Source organism: Electrophorus electricus, chromosome 20 (genome assembly GCF_041902795.1).
Source record: "Electrophorus electricus isolate QZ-2024a chromosome 20, ASM4190279v1, whole genome shotgun sequence".
NCBI lineage: Eukaryota > Metazoa > Chordata > Actinopteri > Gymnotiformes > Gymnotidae > Electrophorus > Electrophorus electricus.
Window position 1 is genome coordinate 18,014,086 of NC_137516.1, and position 18,415 is coordinate 18,032,500.

At 45.3% G+C, this 18,415-nt stretch overlaps 1 protein-coding gene across 3 annotated transcripts in view; it reads right to left on the minus strand.

The window, feature by feature from the left end:
- Positions 1-18,415, minus strand: part of tnr (tenascin R (restrictin, janusin)) — a 111,618-nt gene that overhangs the window by 71,448 nt on the left and 21,755 nt on the right. For all 3 annotated transcript variants that reach the window (XM_035536376.2, XM_027011367.3, XM_081703288.1), the window contains one exon: positions 14,257-14,293. The gene's annotated coding sequence lies outside the window, so the exon portion shown is untranslated. The remainder of the gene's footprint in view (positions 1-14,256; positions 14,294-18,415) is intronic.

The following is an 18,415-nucleotide window of genomic DNA, read 5'->3' on the forward strand; positions in this document are numbered from 1 at the left end:
GTTTTGTAGTTTTTGTATATCAGAGACAAGCAACAGGATGCATGAAACGTTGTTCATGAGTGCTGTTGTGTTCACGGTCTCACCAGAAGTCCACCGGCAGTGATGATTACAGAAGTCTGGAATTGAGAACCGTTCTGGGAGCAAAGACATAGAAATGGTTCTCCAGCACTTTCAGAACTCATAACAAGTTTGTTTTTAATGAATGTTGAAATGAAAAGACTTGGCAGAAATAATTTTTACAGACTTCCCTCGGGGGGGACAATGATATGGGTTCATTTGTATTATCATGTTTGAGTTTTTAATCAGCCATTTCTAAGGAATTGTTTTTTTTATCCTGCGAGACATACATTTATCACAAATTATTAACATTAAGTATTAATGATATAAAGTCTTTTCAGAAGTACCGTGACAGAATGCTCACTTTGTATGGCATTCAGATGGAACGTATCAGAAGCAAGCTACATGTCCTACAGTGGACAGCGTGTGGACCAATGATAGAAACCTCTTCCCCTGTGGGCAAAACCTGTTCACCTTCCAGCAGTAGCTCGTAATACGCCCAAGCAGAAATCCGATCTGTCCCACAGCACCTCTTAGCTTTTCACTTTTCATGACTGTCTCTCACCTAGTTAGGTTTTATATATATATATATATATATATATATATATATATATATATATAAAACTCTAATGATATATCTTAAAGTCACCAAACACCGATACTTCTGAGATTCTCAGACTGCTGTGACATTAAACACAATTCTGAAAGTGGCTCAGTGGTGGGGGGCTTGTGTGGAGAGATCCATTGATGCCCTTAACTAGATAATAATGCTTCTCTTATTGTCAGGCACCGCGGCAGGTAATTGGTTTTCATGGATTGAGACTCTGAACTTACTTATCATGAGGTGGCAATAACAAAATTCAATCACATTGAGTATAATTAGAGACACAGACGTGTGTGTGAGACTTCAGTTCTTACAAGGCCGCTGGTTCCCTCACTTTTTCAACTTGCATTTAACTCACTTTCAAAACTTAGGAGAAACATTTCCCATAGTTCTCGGCCTCGAAGGCCATTAACCGCTGCTTCATTTGCTTCCAACAGAAAATAAAGAACCCACGAGGGCCGTCCGCGAGGCTAGGTCGGCGGATCTCGAGTCGTGCTCTTTGAAACGGGCTGTGACGTTCTCTAGCACGTATGCTGGCACTCGGTCATGCTTCCACAGAATACTGCAACAAAGCATGACCTAGACCTAAACCACGGCATTTTTAAAAATCCTGGCCGACCTGGTTCTCCGCTGTATAACGCAGGAACTGCACGCGCCCTGTGCTTGCATGAAACGTTCACTCCTTGCGTGAGAAGGTGGGGAGAGTGCATAGGCCACACCAGTTCCTCGCGTACGTGTTGGTTAGCAGTGTGGTTGAAACGGCTCATGCTGTTCCCTCCTTTGTCACGTGGAAGAACGGATACAAACCCGCTGCATCCTGGGACAAGGCGGCACATGGCACACCTGGGACTGAAACCTGCATGAGCAGAAAGGCCCGTCACAACAGAGTGGAGGAGAGGAAGAAATTCATGGCTTAGGGCAACTAAGCCGGGACAATAAGCATCTTACGCAGGGCCAGCAACTGGAGGACATGCCACTAACATCAAAGGAAAGGTTCCCCCGGAAACCGGTACTCGGAATAATGCAGACAGGGGGATTTATCCGCCCTTCCCTGCCGCCCTTCCGTGGCGCAGGTCTCGCTGTTTCATCTGTGCGGGAAAATGCAGACAGCGCTGGAATGTTGGCTGCCCTAAATGCCTGTCTCTGCACTGCTGGAATGAATTAGAGGGAATTCCCGAGTGGTTCTTTTGTGCGACGATCGTTAGCAGCTCGAGCTGAGTGATCTCCTGTCTGTGGCTTTTGATTGGTTTTAAAATAAAACCAGACAGCGGCTTTTCCCCAACTACTGACTGTTTTACTAAGAAAACAAGTGGAACCAGCCTAGCATCTAGCATTAGGCTGAGTGCCACCATCTCCCAACTGGACGATATACCTGATAATAACTGGAAAATAGCAGTGCTGGATATTCCTAAGTGACAAGTGAATTTTTAATATTTCTGAATTTTTCTCAGACCAGGAATATGCTTGCCATTCCTTAACCCAGAGTCGGTTCCACAGTAAGCACACACACACACACACACACTGCAGATCCCACAACCTTCAGCTGAATCCATCATGAGGACAGAATTGCTGAGTGGCTATAACTCCTCTGCAGTCTCCATAAAACCAGGCAATTAAATACTACTGGTCCATTCCGCTCTGTCTTAAACCGCAGTGGCCGCTCGCAGGCTGCCAGCGGAGATGGAAAATTAAAGAGTGTGACAGTTACTGTGAAACTGTAGCTGATGAAGTGATCCCCTCTCCACGGAGCCCATGAACCCACCCCCGCCCCTTTAAAGAGAATTAAAGGCATATACAGAATCCCCTGCATTGATTTTGTTGACATCACCATAAGTGTGCCTGCAGTAACGGGGAAGGGTGAACCCGTGTGCAAACTGAGGTGGCATGCACATGACAGGGTGGATATTAAACCCAGCGTAACAGATCCGCATTAGCACAAGCTGTGTTGACTGATGAGAGCACCTTTAACCTGTTAGTGAGGGAGACTGAGGAACAAAATGGTTTGGGAGCTATTTGGGGAGAGCTAGAAGTGTGGTAGTTATAACCAAGAATCAGTCAACCCAAGAGGCAGTTCAGAAACACACGAGAGGGCTCCGGAAATGGGGGCATCCCTGATTATTTACACCACGTGATTATAGGAATTTCCATTTTCCTCAAAGCGGGATTTCATGATCACTAATTCATTTATGCTCAGGTGGTTTCATGAATCTCCCCAGTACTTTCTCCCAAGTAGATAACCATATGAATCAAAGCCATGGAGTACAAGACAGTAGGCACAGGGGAGGAATTAAGTATATGGAGTAAGATAGATGGATCGAAATGGGAAATTGCCAAGGAACATGGTCTGGTTAAATTGCCTGACCTTGGAGTTATATTCCAACTGAACAATTTGGTGTCTACAAGAATGACTATCATTGCTGTCAGGAAGAGATGTTTTTAAGGTAAAATAACTTTACTGATTTATTTTTACCTAACCATTAATAAACTTTCGAAGTTCCTTGAAGTCTGTGAAAGTATACTCAATAATTTCCAAAGAAAAGCAATGATATTGTTAAATTAACTTGTTTTAAAACTTCAACTAAAAGACCTTACATTTTCCTCCACAATGTGCACTGAAACATTTTAAATGGACATGTAGATGTACTGTCAAACCTGCACACAGCATGAGTAAACAAGGGAGTTTGAAGGATTGTTGTGCACTAGCAGTTCAGAAACTCAGCAGGTCTTCAGCAGGACTTCAGCCAGGACTTCAGCCGGTCTTCAGTCAGGACTTCAGCAGGACTTCAGCAGATCTTTAAAGCACAGAGCTGAGAAGAGTCCTTGCCTGTTCACACCCATGTCAGTTGTTTTAGATCACGGCGACACGAGACTCATCTCAAACTCCCTGACGACCTCACACGCTTTCAGAAACCTGACCCATAATGACTTACGCTTTCTGCACTAAATCTCTGTCTCCCCTCGAAATAAACACTAATGCACAGCGACATATAGCACTTAGTACTGGACTGGAGTTTCCCACCCTCAGAGGGCAGAAACAAAAAACAAACCCCTCCTCTGCCCTGGAGACGCCTATCTGCCTAGCAGTCGACTCCTGTACCATTACGCTGGTTAAAGGAGCCCATTCATTAATGCCTGGACCTGTTTCTCCTGCCTAAAAATAACTCTCTAACCAAGGACAACGTGAGTACTTGGTGCAGCACACCAAGCCCATTGCACTACAGCTTGAGTGGTGTCATGGCTCACTGTCTCACATTTCCTGTCAGTCTGTACTACACTTGCGCATGTGATACAGGTTGGCCAATAGCCACAGTGGATTTGAATGTTAAGGGCATGTTTCTAAGGTTTGGATTGGTTGTGGCTTTGTGGGAATACAAATAGTACAAGTAACCGTCACTTAATATAAAAATTTGGACAATAATCTTAATGTAGCATGTGATGGATTCCTTATGTGACCAAAGCTGAGCTCCTGGGCACCCAGCATCTGGCTATCATAGTTTACAACCAGCCCACCAATCACAGACCCCTGTGTGTTATACGGATTGTGTAAATAAACACCACATAGGGTGGATGCTCACTGAAGGTGAGGTTTTATCAGATAGGAACACAATGTGGTGAAGGCCTTCTGGGACAGGACAGAAGATGTTACATTAACGAACAAGTCAATGTAGCAATAAACCAACAGCAAATGTTGTTGGGTAAGAATATGGGCTCTCAGCAACCAAGTAACTCAAACATAGCTTTATGGAAGTACAACGTCAGGCGCTGTACCTGGTGGTGAGTTACAGGAGCAGCTCACAGTCGCTCTACCTGGTGGTGTGACAGGACCAGCTCACAGACACTCTACCAGCTGATGTGTTACAGGACTAGTTCACAAACACTGCTACAGTGCCTGTTTCTGATTGGCTGGCTGCCTCCCTGGACTCTTAACTGGCTACAGTGCCTGTTTCTGATTGGCTGGCTTCCTCCCTGGACTGTCTACTGCCCCTTTTCTTCTGCCAACCTTGAAGGGTGTAGTGCCGTAGAAGATACACCATGTGGAATATAACAGTAAGTCAAACCCAGATGGGTGAAATTTAAAAAGATGGTTTTAAAAAATGTAACCAGAAGCTTTTTAATTTCTTCAAATAACAGAATATTGTCACCGTGGAATTATAAATGTCTCATGGTAGCAAGATGACACATTGCTCTTATGCCTGTCAGTATGTTGGCTACTTAATATTAGCTAGCTATGAAAAGTGGTTAACATAATATAATCACAACAGTAACCCAGATTATGAGTTTACGTCCCCAGCAGACCAACAGTTTATATGCCCTGCAGTTCCAGGCTGACACTGCAAAGAAGCTGTGAGGTTGGCCAGTTCTCCCCTGGGTCCTGTGGGATTTGGCCCCACCCTCTGCTGAGAGAGAGGCGATTGATCCTGCATGCTCAGCTTTTTCCCACTCCGCCTTTCTTCTCCCCAACCTGTCTAATTGGATTCAAGAAGACTCACTGCCTCGTTAGTGGCAAGTTAGCGTCGGATCCATCTTTGGAGTCCCTAAGGACAATGCTTAACAAAAAAAAACCCCCCGAAAGCATCACGTTCCCGACGGGCCGCACTCTCACTGGTTAAGCAGGGTGACATCGTTCCCAGGCGTCTGTCACACCTCTGTGCCTGAGAGCCTACTTCGGCGACCTGACAAATGGGCCAGATGAAAACAGACACGCCGCTGATCTACGCTGCCGTGTGGATATGCCTGTGAGCACATTGTGGTCCTGCCAGATCGATAGCTTGATCCATTTCCAAGAGTCCAGCAGGAGGGTCCAAGGATCTCCAGCCTAGACACTCACCTCCTTAAAACTCTCAGTATCGATGCACCCCCCTTGGTAATCAATGTGTGCATCCAATTCCGAGTAATTAAAGAAGCAAAAGTGGTAACGCTACCTGGTTTGCTGTGTTCTGTTCTACGGCTTTGGCTGTGTAACTGCTATTCAGGGAGGGTTGCTTAAAAAGGTGAATGTTTTGTTTATTTATTTAAGGTTTTGTTTTTTTTTCTGATATCTATTAGCTCCGTGCTCGGCTGCAGTAAGCTTTTCTCAGTGCGGTTCTGAGAGATGTCTCGTGACCGGGGGAATGGTTCGGATTTAAGAGCCAATCTTCTCCTGCATTTGGACACGTGGCTCTCCAGACGATTTGTTCCATCGAGCTTTTCAGAATCCAGCGAGGAAATAGAAATGTTAGCCTTGAGCTAACATTTACCGTTTGAGACTGTTTTTCCCTTCTCCAGATGCAGACAAAATAGCTTTATTGACAGAGCGTTCTTGTTTAGTACAAAGATGCAGTAATCACCTTTCCAAGGAAAAGTTGAATTGCTGGCTTCAGGCACAAGCGTTTCTCTGTTTCTGCTTGTTTAAATTTGCTTATGGAGGAAAAAACATGCAGTTTATTCAGAGTTGGCGACAAGACTGCTACTAGTTCTTCTGCTACAATTACTAAACACTCACGGATCCCTTATTTCCTGGTCCACAGCGAAAATGAAACTGTCTCTTACTTGAATGCAAACTAGGAGAATACTTGTCTATTTACAGCCCAACCACCTCTAAAATTTCATCAATGGCTCTGAAAAGGGTTTGTCTTCTTTAGCCGTGCTGGTCTCCTGGCCTGATATCCAACTGTACCTGTATCTTCCCTCATACACAAGCCTCTCTCTGGCTTAGCTCGGGGGTTTTGGGGGGGATTAATGTGATTTATGCAACGCAATCACCAATGTAATACACCCTGCGATCAGAGCTCGCCGGCACGTCAGGCGGCGTGTGAAACAGCAGACAAACGCGAGGACGGCCCTGCTGAAACTGACCCTCGGGCTGCCGGCGCTGAAACGCACAGTGCATTCAGGGGTAAATATGATCAGTGTTAATATGGTCTGCAAGCTCACTTCTACACCATCAGCAAGGCCCAAGTAATGACATAAACGTCTCGGGTTATGATGCGCCACATGTAAGCACAGAGACGCGCCTCATGAATGATAATGGATCGTACGTTTTCATTTTCACGGTGGAAAAGTCATTAGGGTGTCGAGAGCATCTCGGCAAACGCAGCGAGGTTTTGCTCCTGGTTGTGGCAGTTATATTTTATTCCTCCTCAAGTCAAATGTTCAGTGGCTCCATACATGATCACTGGACTGTTATATAGCAGCCTACTAAGACCTTGTGTTAGTTAGGAAATGATCTGCCCAAGTCTCACAGTCTCGGGTGCCAGGATTACACTCAGATGAGGGTTACCGTTTGGCCAGGTTTACACTCAGATGAGGGTTACACTCAGATGAGGGACACACTCATGCCAGGATTACACTCAGATGAGGGTTACACTCAGATGAGGGACACACTCATGTCAGGATTACACTCAGATGAGGGACACACTCATGTCAGGATTACACTCAGATGAGGGTTACACTCAGATGAGGGACACACTCATGTCAGGATTACACTCAGATGAGGGACACACTCATGCCAGGATTACACTCAGATGAGGGACACACTCATGCCAGGATTACACTCAGATGAGGGACACACTCATGCCAGGATTACACTCAGATGAGGGATACACTCATGTCAGGATTACACTCAGATGAGGATTACACTCAGATGAGGGACACACTCATGCCAGGATTACACTCAGATGAGGGACACACTCATGCCAGGATTACACTCACATGAGGGTTACACTCAGATGAGGGACACACTCATGTCAGGATTACACTCAGATGAGGGACACACTCATGCCAGGATTACACTCAGATGAGGGACACACTCATGCCAGGATTACACTCAGATGAGGGACACACTCATGCCAGGATTACACTCAGATGAGGGACACACTCATGTCAGGATTACACTCAGATGAGGGACACACTCATGCCAGGATTACACTCAGATGAGGGACACACTCATGTCAGGATTACACTCAGATGAGGGACACACTCATGCCAGGATTACACTCAGATGAGGGACACACTCATGCCAGGATTACACTCACATGAGGGTTACTAGAGTCGTCTGAAGTGTCGCAGTGAATTTGCAGCTCAGGCAGATCGTGTGTCCACACTATGGCGTAATCGCGAGCTCTGCAGTCAGATCTGATATGATCTTCTCTCCGTCCTGCATCGCTATGATAGATGACGTGGGGTGTGGGAGAAACTCTTCTATTCTTCCTGTCTTTCTGCTGCATTGTGCATAGAGCTGTGCTATTCTTTCACGTACTGCATTATTTAAACACTACACTTAGGAAACTAATGGGAAATATGTCAACACCAAAGGGAATAAGTGAATGGTGTCACATGCAACATGCAGATTTATGTGCACACATAACTTAGACCCAGTAGCAATTCTGTGCCAGACACTTTCAGTCGTTGGATTGTCACATCATACGTCAACGCGGCCAAGGTCATGCATTGTGTGCATGAATTTAATGTACCTCGGCTCGCTGGTCTGGAAACCCCGGTGTAACCCTGGCCAAAGAGTGCTCCGGATAGACAGCACAATCACGCTTAAAAGAGAGACTCTCCCTGGCTGATTTCTCCTGTATAGAAGATATTGGAAATACCAGTGATCTGCCAAAAACAGATCACAATAATGTGCGCGGATCGATAATGTGTATGGATCGTTGATGTGTATGGATCGTTAATGGATCAATAATAGGCATGCCTTAGGGTAGGAATTTCCCTGAAGGGATGGAAGCCCAGTTTGTTAGGAATCCCACACCTTATCGGATTTGGACCTAAAAAAGCATTTCATGCAGCCATAATAAGAAGATTATACATTAGATGTTATAATCTATCTCTGCAGTTCTTATTCTATAATCAGTGAGGAGACTCTGGCTGAATCTAATATTTCCTATGGTGATGGAATCCAGCAGAAAGCAGTGTGCTTAGAGATGGATATTCAGATATAGAGGTATTTTCAGACCCACTGCCAGGGTTTTTTCTCAAAACCCTTACAGTCTGCTTCGCAGGGCAGGACCCTGGAGGACCCTAACACACTCTTAAATGGCCAGCTTAGTCATTATAGCTATGAATCGCTTTTCTGCCCTAAACCATTTAAACTCATCATGTGCACTTTATTTTTGCTCTGTGTGCATTTTGAAGTTTAGCTTAGTATAATGAATAGAGATCAAATATCATTTTATGCTTGTAACCTTACACAATGTAATATATTTTCTCTAGAGTCATACACTTACTGTAAACACTTGCTGCAGACACACACAAACGCACACACACACACACACACACACACACACACACACGTACACATACACATACACAGGGACACGCATATGAATGCTTTAGACATAATTCATTATGCCCACTTGGGTCATTCGGTAAGCCTATAATTGTGATGGTGTATTTCTGTCGCTGCTCCCTCACCAGGTCATGTTTCTGCCCAACCAAAACACTTGTTTACATGTAAAACAGGCCTAAGAATGCGCCTGCACGGTTCAGATGTTAATCAGGAACGCTGTCAGGAAGAAACGGGTTGAACCAGTGAATTAAACATCTCACTAAAGAATCGCACTGACTTGCTTTCAAAACCCTTTTCCTAAAGATGAATTCCTCACACTTTTTGTCACATTATGATAAGACACTGGTGTCCACTGGCACCCCACCAGGTCCAGGGCCCACGGTGAAGGGGCAGACATCGGCAGTGCAAACTGCCCCGGGGAGAAACTCCCCACTCAGATGAATTAAGGCAACAGGCGTCGTTAATGCTGCCAATTAAGAGGGACACAGATAGTGGGGTGAAGCGACTATGTGCACGCTTAAAGAGACGGGGCGTTTAGATAACACTTTACTGCAACAATTAGCTGTTAATATCAGTGCACCGTAGACGCCAAGCGCTGGAATCGTTCCGCGGGTCAAACAGCTTACTGTCTGCCTGCTGCAGTGTGCCCGACCGGCTGCCTTTCTAATAACCGCCACAATAACAAGGTACACTTATATAGCGGCTTATCAATATGAAGGGCGCGTTACAAAGGTGGAAAAAAATAAAAAAGGAGAGAGACTGGGGAGAGACACAGGGAACGAAAATGTCCATGAGAAAGAAGAGTCGTGCAGAGTTCCAGATTTTTCTTTTCATTGTTCCCTGATTCGTATGCATAATAGCCTCTGCTGCCAATGATGGAGAACAGGCAGGTTAATGCACCCACCACCTACACACAGACCATCCGGCACGCACGCGTGCCAGAGAGCCTCCTATCGCCACAGCAACGGCGTTTTACAGAGGTGTTTTGGTTTTTTTAGAGAGCGAGAGAGTGTGTTTTGGCCTGATTATGCTTCACATGCCAAAGGCCTCCGGGGTTCGAGGAAAGATCCAGGTCTTAATCTGGGGTTTTTTTTCAGTATTTGTCTTTTCCCTATTTATTTATTTATTTATGCAAAATACTGCATGGTGGAGTCCGGTGTCTAAAGCATCCCAGAGCCAAACGGCGCTCCACGGTGGAGCCCAGATGAACGCTGGGTCCTTACCCACACGTCTTCCACCCTCACCACATTCTGCTCGTCAGTGTGCTTCTCCACACCTCCCGGTTGCTTGTTTTATTCATGGACATAATGACACCTGTATGCAATTTTAATGCCCTAACCTTCATTTCCAGAGCACCGTGGTAGACGCTATCCACGCTCCGGCGGCAGAAGCCAAGACCCCAGCCCGCGCGGAAACAGTGGCGGTCCGTACGCACGTAACTCACGCCCTGCTCAAGTGCGCTAAGAGGAGACATAGAAGATTGCCTTCCAGGTGATAATTAAAAATTCCATCACTGCCAGGCAGCACCATGTCTCCACAACAGCTCGCGTCTCAGTGGGGAAGAAGAGTAATAAGATTATTCTTTCAGACAATCAATTCGCCTCTGTTCCCGGGGAGAGCGCTTCAGCGGAATACGGCGTTCGATCGGCGCGAGAGACAAAGAGCGAGCTATGTGTGTTTTTGAAGGAACCTCTTTTATGTCTTCTGCATCTGGCGTCTTTGTAGGCGCTGCATGTGCAATAACTGGAGATAAACTCTCCCTTTTCCTGTCCTTCAGACAGAGAGAAGACATGACCCTCTGTTTCCACAGAGTTCAGCAGTGAGTCCCGAAGCTGTTTGTCTCATCGCTAACAGGAAACGATGAAGCCTGCTGAACTGGGGTGCTTCACTTGGTCACTTGGACAGCGGCGGCATTAAAAAGATTAGTTCTAAACAAATAAAAAACACACATTAAAAATAAATCTGAAAAATGACCCTCTGCTGTCTGGGATTAACGTCACACGTGCCAATGTCACGTTAACACTTTTACATGTTAACACTTTAAGACTTTGCCTATTTTGCCAGTATTTTGATGCCATTCTTTAATAATATGCGTTAATAGAGACAGAAATCATTATAATTTTTTAACAAATGCATTCACTAAAGCTATTTTAATAGAGCACTCCAAACTGTATCACATCCAGTGGACTTGGAAACCTGTCCATGATTACTAACTAAGTAGTGAGAACTACTTAATGAGCAGAAACTTTCAGTAGTCGTTCATGTCCTGACAAGTTCAGTGCTTGCTGAATCAGGTTAAGTGAAGTTCATTTTTGACAGCATTCATTAAAATCATTAAGTACGCAGGGGCATATTGGACAATTTAAAAAGGTATTCTCTCTCTCTCTCTCTCTCTCTCTCTCTCTCTCTCTCTCTCTCTCTCTCTCTCTCTCTCTCTCTCTCTCTCTTCTCCCCCCCCCCCCCCTCTCTCTGTCTCTTTGCTTTTTTTCTTTTTACATTTTGTCAATAGATAAAACTTCACCCAAAGCAACTTTCTTTAGCCAAAAGTCCACACAGGGTCCGTGCGCTGATGAGAGGCCCTGCGCGCGTCCCCGCGAGGTCGTGACTCGGCCAGACGGTCCCCTCCGCTCCGCGTGCACGGCACGCGTCCGCCACGATTCCTGCCCGCGCTAATTCCGCCACCTGTCCCTCGGTTAGCGCCGGCTGCCCGTGTGGACAAATAAGTCATATTTACAGCCGGCGCGTTTTGTCCTCTGTCAGCGTCGCCGGGCGCCAGAGCTAAATCTGCCAACTCTAATTAAAATGGCATCTTTCCCCGATCGTCCCAGTGACATAATGGTCCCGCATGTATTCAACGGAAACTGAGGGCTCGACCGCAAGGAAAACTATCTTTATAGAACAAGCTCACGGTTAAGGGGAGGCGGGGCGGTCTTCACATTATTGTCCTGATTTGAGACAGTTTGAGACACAAGTTTCATCGAAGTGGGTAAAGGAAGCGTGGTGGTGCCGGCACATCCCCCGACGGGCTGCGCGGTCTCCGCGTGATGCAGAGGACATGTTTCACGTGGACGTCACGCGACACGGTTGGCTGGCCGTCGAATTAAGAGAAACATTTGTTAAGCACGTCAACTCCAGCCCATTTCACTCAGAACTGTGCATGATAATGAAATGTTATGCCGCCACTTTCGTTTAGCCGAGTCCTTTATCTTTATTTAAATTCTCCAGCGGCGAGATACGAAGGCTCGAAGCGCTTGAGTAATTCTCCATCCTTTTTTTCTTTTCTTTTCAGTTTTCGGTTTTGCACTTTTGCAAAAACAAGAAGTAAGACACTAATAACCTCTTGTCTGTCTTCACTGTTGTTAATGACAGTGTGAAACTCAATCAATAAAGGCACTTCATTCGATTTTGCACGCTGACGGTTCAGCAGGTACCTCGCCCCTGGCCCTCGCTCCTCACACACCCCAGACACAAGGGAGACGTCAGCACGTCAGATCTGTGGAAAAGTCGATATTGATCGGCGCGTTACTGCACCCTGGCGTATTAATATATAAACGTGTGCCATGACATTTGAGTGAATCGATAACTTATTCTGGCTTCTGTCAAAAAAAACGGGCACAGCCTGTCCGATCTGCCAGTGCTAAGACAATCGGAGGCTATTTGAAACGTCCTCTGCTTGTCCCTCTCGTGTCGTGGCGCGCTGAAGTTGGATGTTATCAATCCCTACACTCGTTTTCCTGCTGGTGGTGGCGCGTAAGCGCGTGGAAGAACCCACTGCTTAATGATTTATGGAGACGCGGAGGGGAGCGCGATGGGAACGTGGCCCATGGAGAGCCCCGACGTAGTCTGGCCAACGCTAATAAACGTCGTTTACGAGTGCGGGCATTAGCAGGCGTGCGACGGAAGCAAGAGGCGTCGCTGATTTCGCCCGCGTAACAGTGTACTCACACTTCCAGCTCTTTGTTATGGCAGATGACACTACGCTTGGGCCACTTATGACAGTCGGTCTGCGAGAGATGCTGGGACTGAGAGAGAGAGAGGCGGGACTCGTGTGGCGCACAGCGAGAGGGTTTCGTCTGTCCACCCCGAAGCCCTGATATTTGATCAGACCGTTGAGTGGTTCAGGACTACGGACAGCTCCTGTTCACGCCCATAAACACCATCCGGAGCGAGTCATTCAGGAAACGTTGACACTTTTCGTTACTTTATGGAGATACAGTGGTGGCAGTACTTTTACTGATATATGTTTGGTTAAGGGTTCCTGAACTGAGCATTCACCAAAGAGCAGAGGAAGAGCTGCCCTGGAAACCTGCCATTAAGACCAGTTAATGGGGAGAGCTGGCACCAGCAACGACCTCAACACTGCACCTCTCTTCCCATAGAAAACACCACCAAGGGCAGATTAGATTATGCAGTTTAAAAAAGACCAGCATGGGCAGATTATATTATGCAGTTTAAAAAAGACCACCAAGGGCATATTATATTATGCAGTTTAAAAAAGACCACCAAGGGCAGATTAGATTATGCAGTTTAAAAAAGACCACCAAGGGCAGATTAGATTACACAGTTTAAAAAAGACCACCAAGGGCAGATTAGATTATGCAGTTTAAAAAACACCACCAAGGGCAGATTAGATTATGCAGTTTAAAAAAGACCACCAAGGGCAGATTAGATTGTACAGTTTAAAAAAGACCACCAAGGGCATATTAGATTATACAGTTTAAAAAAGACCAGCATGGGCAGATTAGATTATGCAGTTTAAAAAAGACCACCAAGGGCATATTAGATTATACAGTTTTAAAAAGACCAGCATGGGCAGATTAGATTATGCAGTTTAAAAAAGACCACCAAGGGCAGATTAGATTATGCAGTTTAAAAAACACCACCAAGGGCAGATTATATTATGCAGTTTAAAAAACACCACCAAGGGCAGATTATATTATGCAGTTTAAAAAACACCACCAAGGGCAGATTAGATTGTGCAGTTTAAAAAACACCACCAAGGGCAGATTAGATTATGCAGTTTAAAAAACACCACCAAGGGCAGATTATATTATGCAGTTTAAAAAACACCACCAAGGGCAGATTATATTATGCAGTTTAAAAAACACCACCAAGGGCAGATTAGATTATACAGTTTAAAAAAGAAAGACAGAAAGAGGAAAAGAAGGGAAAAACCTGCATAAAAACAAAATAATGTCGGTTTATTACTATTATTAATATTTTAGATATAATCAAAAATGCATTTATAAAAGATATATTTTATGCGATTAGATTTCTTTATAATTTAAATACTCTCATAAATGTAAAAAATCAAACTCACTTTTGTATGTCTTCGCAAAGTCTTGAGGATTCTCCACCTGTAATCAGAGACGAAAACATTAGGATCATCGACACACCATGAGCGGACTTTTTAAGCCTCCAGTGAATCTCCACAAAGCCTCCAGTGAACTTCCACAAAGCCTCCTTAACACCAGCTGATCCCAAATCCTCACATCCATCACCCTGCGGCAAGTTCAGAGTAAGTGCCGTGTTCACTGTGGATGAAGGTTTCAGAAGCGTCCGTGTGCATGAGGGAAGAACATGTCGCGATCTGCTGCTTTGGTCTCTTTGCTCTCAGGTCAGCAGTGACAAAACATACAAACATTTGGCACCATAAATAGAAATATGGACATGTTTGGCAAACCACAATCATGGGTAAGACCCTGAATGTAAAAAAACCACATCATCTTAATGACAGCGTCAGTGGAGGTAGTAAAAGTTTAATTAACGGAGGAACACGTCGTTATGTATTATTTAATTCCCTGTTCAAAAAATGCAAAGAGACCTATTCAGGAAAAACTCAAATACACATTGTGGTTCTGATTCTGGTATTCTGAATCCAGTGCACCAGATTTTGCTCTTTGCAGGCTGTCTATATGTTGTCTGTATGGAGCCTTATAGTGATGGAGTTGGTTAGGATCGCCTAAGGACACTGGTATCTCAGGAACATCACGCACAGATAAAAGGTGCATTTAGTCATTCATTCAGTCATTAATTCAGCAGCAAACATGATGTTACTGTAACACGTTTCCTGTTGGTCATGTGTGTGTATGGTCCTCCCAGTCCAACAGAGGACCAGTGAAACCAATCCTGCACCAATGTCCTTCTAAGATGGCGCAGGAGCACCATGTATGTGGAATATCATGGAAAGGCACTGTTTCCAAAGCTTGTACAGACTCTGTATTACAATAATAGCTTTTTGCATGATTTATGTCTCCTGTGTTTGCGTCATAAATCACGCAGGCGACCTTTTGGCATTTCCTGACGTATATGAGATAGTAAGTGATAGATTGATTTACTTATTGATCAATTGGCAGTATGACTGATGCTTCTAGGGAGTTCTTTGTTCATCTTATTGTTGAGCCCGGTAGAGATGAAATATTCTACGCAAAAATTGATTCTGTCAAATGAGAAATCTTATATTTATAAATAATGTAGGGTCCAGGAAAAATCTGTTTTCTTCAGGAGACTGGGAGGAAGACTCTTTTACCCAGGACTGCAAAAACCATGCCTAACTAGCTGTCTGAAACTCTCGGCCTCTAGAAGCAGCACATAGCCCGGGGGTGTGTTCCACGATGGTTGGCATGGTTGTTGTCATTAAATGCTGTATGAAGTGTTATGTGCTCAGCCAGAAGATGCTGACTGTTGCACTCTGAAGTGTTTGGAGAAAATATATCTGCTGAATTTATAGCGCAATCACAATAAAACAACAGGCAAGTGACCGAGCGTTAGCTGCACAGCATCCCTGTGGTGTGGGCCTCATCGTTTCCGCAGTTCCTGCTTATTTTAACGCTTGTTGCCTTCATTCTGGTCAGTGTCGTTAAGTTATTAATGGAGTTCAGGTCAGAAGACAAACTTGGCCAGGAGAGAACTTCCACCGTACAGCTCTGTGAAATGCTGTAGTCTTCTTCAAAGGTGATCCCCCCCCCCCGACACACACCCGTTCTTCCTTTATTCCATCTCTCTCCTGGTGTATTTCCACTTATTAATAATGTGCCAAATAGCTAGAGAGGACAGGGGACATTTGTTGCATCTGTTCTGAACCCCAGTCCTCTGGATAGCTCTCCTGCGGAGGCACTAGCAGTGATGTACAGCTTGTCAACAAACTCACGTCTATCTCCCTCTTCCTTTTTTGCCCTATTTTAATTGTCTTCAGTACCTGCCCATCAGGTAAATCTCCCCGGTTACATAAGAGCTGCCAATCATGGAGGGTGTGGGCTGTCACATGGTTCCTCCAAGGCGCATGCAGCCAATCACTGCCCCTTTTCAAGATGTGGCTCATGTATCATCAGGGGGCGGAGTCACACGCTCAGAGGTGAGCGCGATCCTCCCCTTTATGATGTAAAAGCCCACAGACACCTGTGATTGGTCAGTGTCCCTGTAATTGATATGGGCATTACCAGTGATCAAACTCTCAGTCTCCTTATGATGGGGTGAATATGAGAATATGAGAAGAGCGAATATGACATGTGAGAATATGAGAGAGCTATATATGAAAAGGAATGAAATTCTATTTCAGATCCCCCTTTTCATAATATCTCTCAGGTGAAGGTAACTGTTGTAGTCCAGAGCTGCACCATCGAATCCACAGCAGGTGTTCACACAGTTCCTTTATAGCCTGACCTGGGACTCTGAGCACCGCTGAGATCTGGACTTATCAGCTGAGCTGCACTGGGAGCTGGGATTCTGCTTCTAGTAACCCATTCTCACTTTATGCTTTAACTGTCTAACAGCTACTATAGTCCAAACATCATATTTCTCTGCCTTTTCAGACAAGTGTGAAAATGGACAGATCAGTATAAGACTTGTGACAGATCAGGCTGACCCTCCAGGACTGATCTATGGCAAGCCCATTAATCCTCTTCGACAGAAGATGTACTTGTGAATGATAAACAGCATGTGTGGTCAAAATGAAGACTTATTGATGTGACCTTTGAATCCTGGGTTTGGGTGGATATGATCTGCCAGCTTTCTGTTCCAATTATCACTTTGACTACTTCCACCTTCAACTTCATGGCCTCCGGGTGGAAATGCAAACAAGCACTGAGAAAGCAGCACTGTAAAATGTTTCGTTGGTTTGTAACCTGGCTGCTTTAAATGGTTTGACTAGACCGAACTCCACGTGGTAAGTTAACGGGACAGTAATGTGTATTTTATCTTCTCTTGGACTGGACTGGAAGGGAAAACACAACAGACATGCTAATTGAACCTGAGTTTTATTCAGCATTCTTGCTGGCATTCTGCTGCTCAGTGCCAACAAACGCTGGCACCGGTGTGTATGTCTGCAAAATAAAAAAGGAGTCCAGGAAAACTGAAACTGCATCCTTTTGGCTGATGGGATTTTAGTGATGGAGAACTACTTCTATCTGATTCCATGCCCACAGGAACAGCCTGGGCGAGTCCTTGGCTTTCACGTGGCGCTGTACCACAATGGAAGACACGTCAGATGGCAGCTTTTTGCAAATCTTCAGGATAAATTGGTTTAAACCAACACATATGCTTCCATCTGCCACAGCTATATTTCCTCCCTCTTTCTCTTACTCTCCCTTTACAGGTGCAGATGAGTATTGACCAGAGCACTGTACCCCATCGGTCCCTCTGTCAGCTGTTCTGGGGGTTGGAGCTTAGGGACTGAGTATTTCCAAGGTTAGTTCATTTGACTTCCTTTTGGGGGGGTTTGATTTTCTATTGGACGGTATTTCTCGTACCTCCTCACCAGGCTGAGCGCTTATGAACCATTCAGCAAGAAAGCTTGTTTCCTAATGTAAAGAGATTGGAGACTGCGATGGTGAGGCCATCATTTTTGCCATAGTCTTTGTGAAGTCTAGGATCGGTCCTCCGTCCCGTGGTGTTACTGTAACCATGGGCTGGGGAAAATGGAGTGAGGAAATGTCAAGGCTCTGCAAAGACCACATTGTCATTTTCCGAAATGGCTCTTTCCAGCAGCTGTATTCCTCTGGATCTTATCGCTTCACATCTTCTCATTGGTCTGTTCGTCTTCCCTTCTTGTTCCCTGACGACCACCGAGTGGGCATCCGTGATGTAGGCTAAAGTTCACTGATTCAGCTGACCAGTGAGAGTGACAGGGCTGGCAGCCAATCAGGATGGTACCAGTGGTCTTGTTGAGTCAAGACTGGCTTGTCTGAATCCGGCATTGCCCAGGGGCCGTATACCGTGGATATCTCATGGCAGCTGACGTAGGATCAGTAGCTGGCTACTTGGATCATTATGAATGCCATTACACAGGCACCTGGAGCTGATCTGTGTAGGATCAGTCCCTTGCCTCGTGTATCATTGTGAATGCCGTTACCCAAAACACCAGCCGGATGTGAGCAGGGCTGAGAAACTCCGGCTGCGACTAAGAGAACAGGAAAGCTCTCCAAACACAACGCCACGTCTGGAGCCAGAGAAAATAGCGGCGATAGTTGGTGGACACAGGC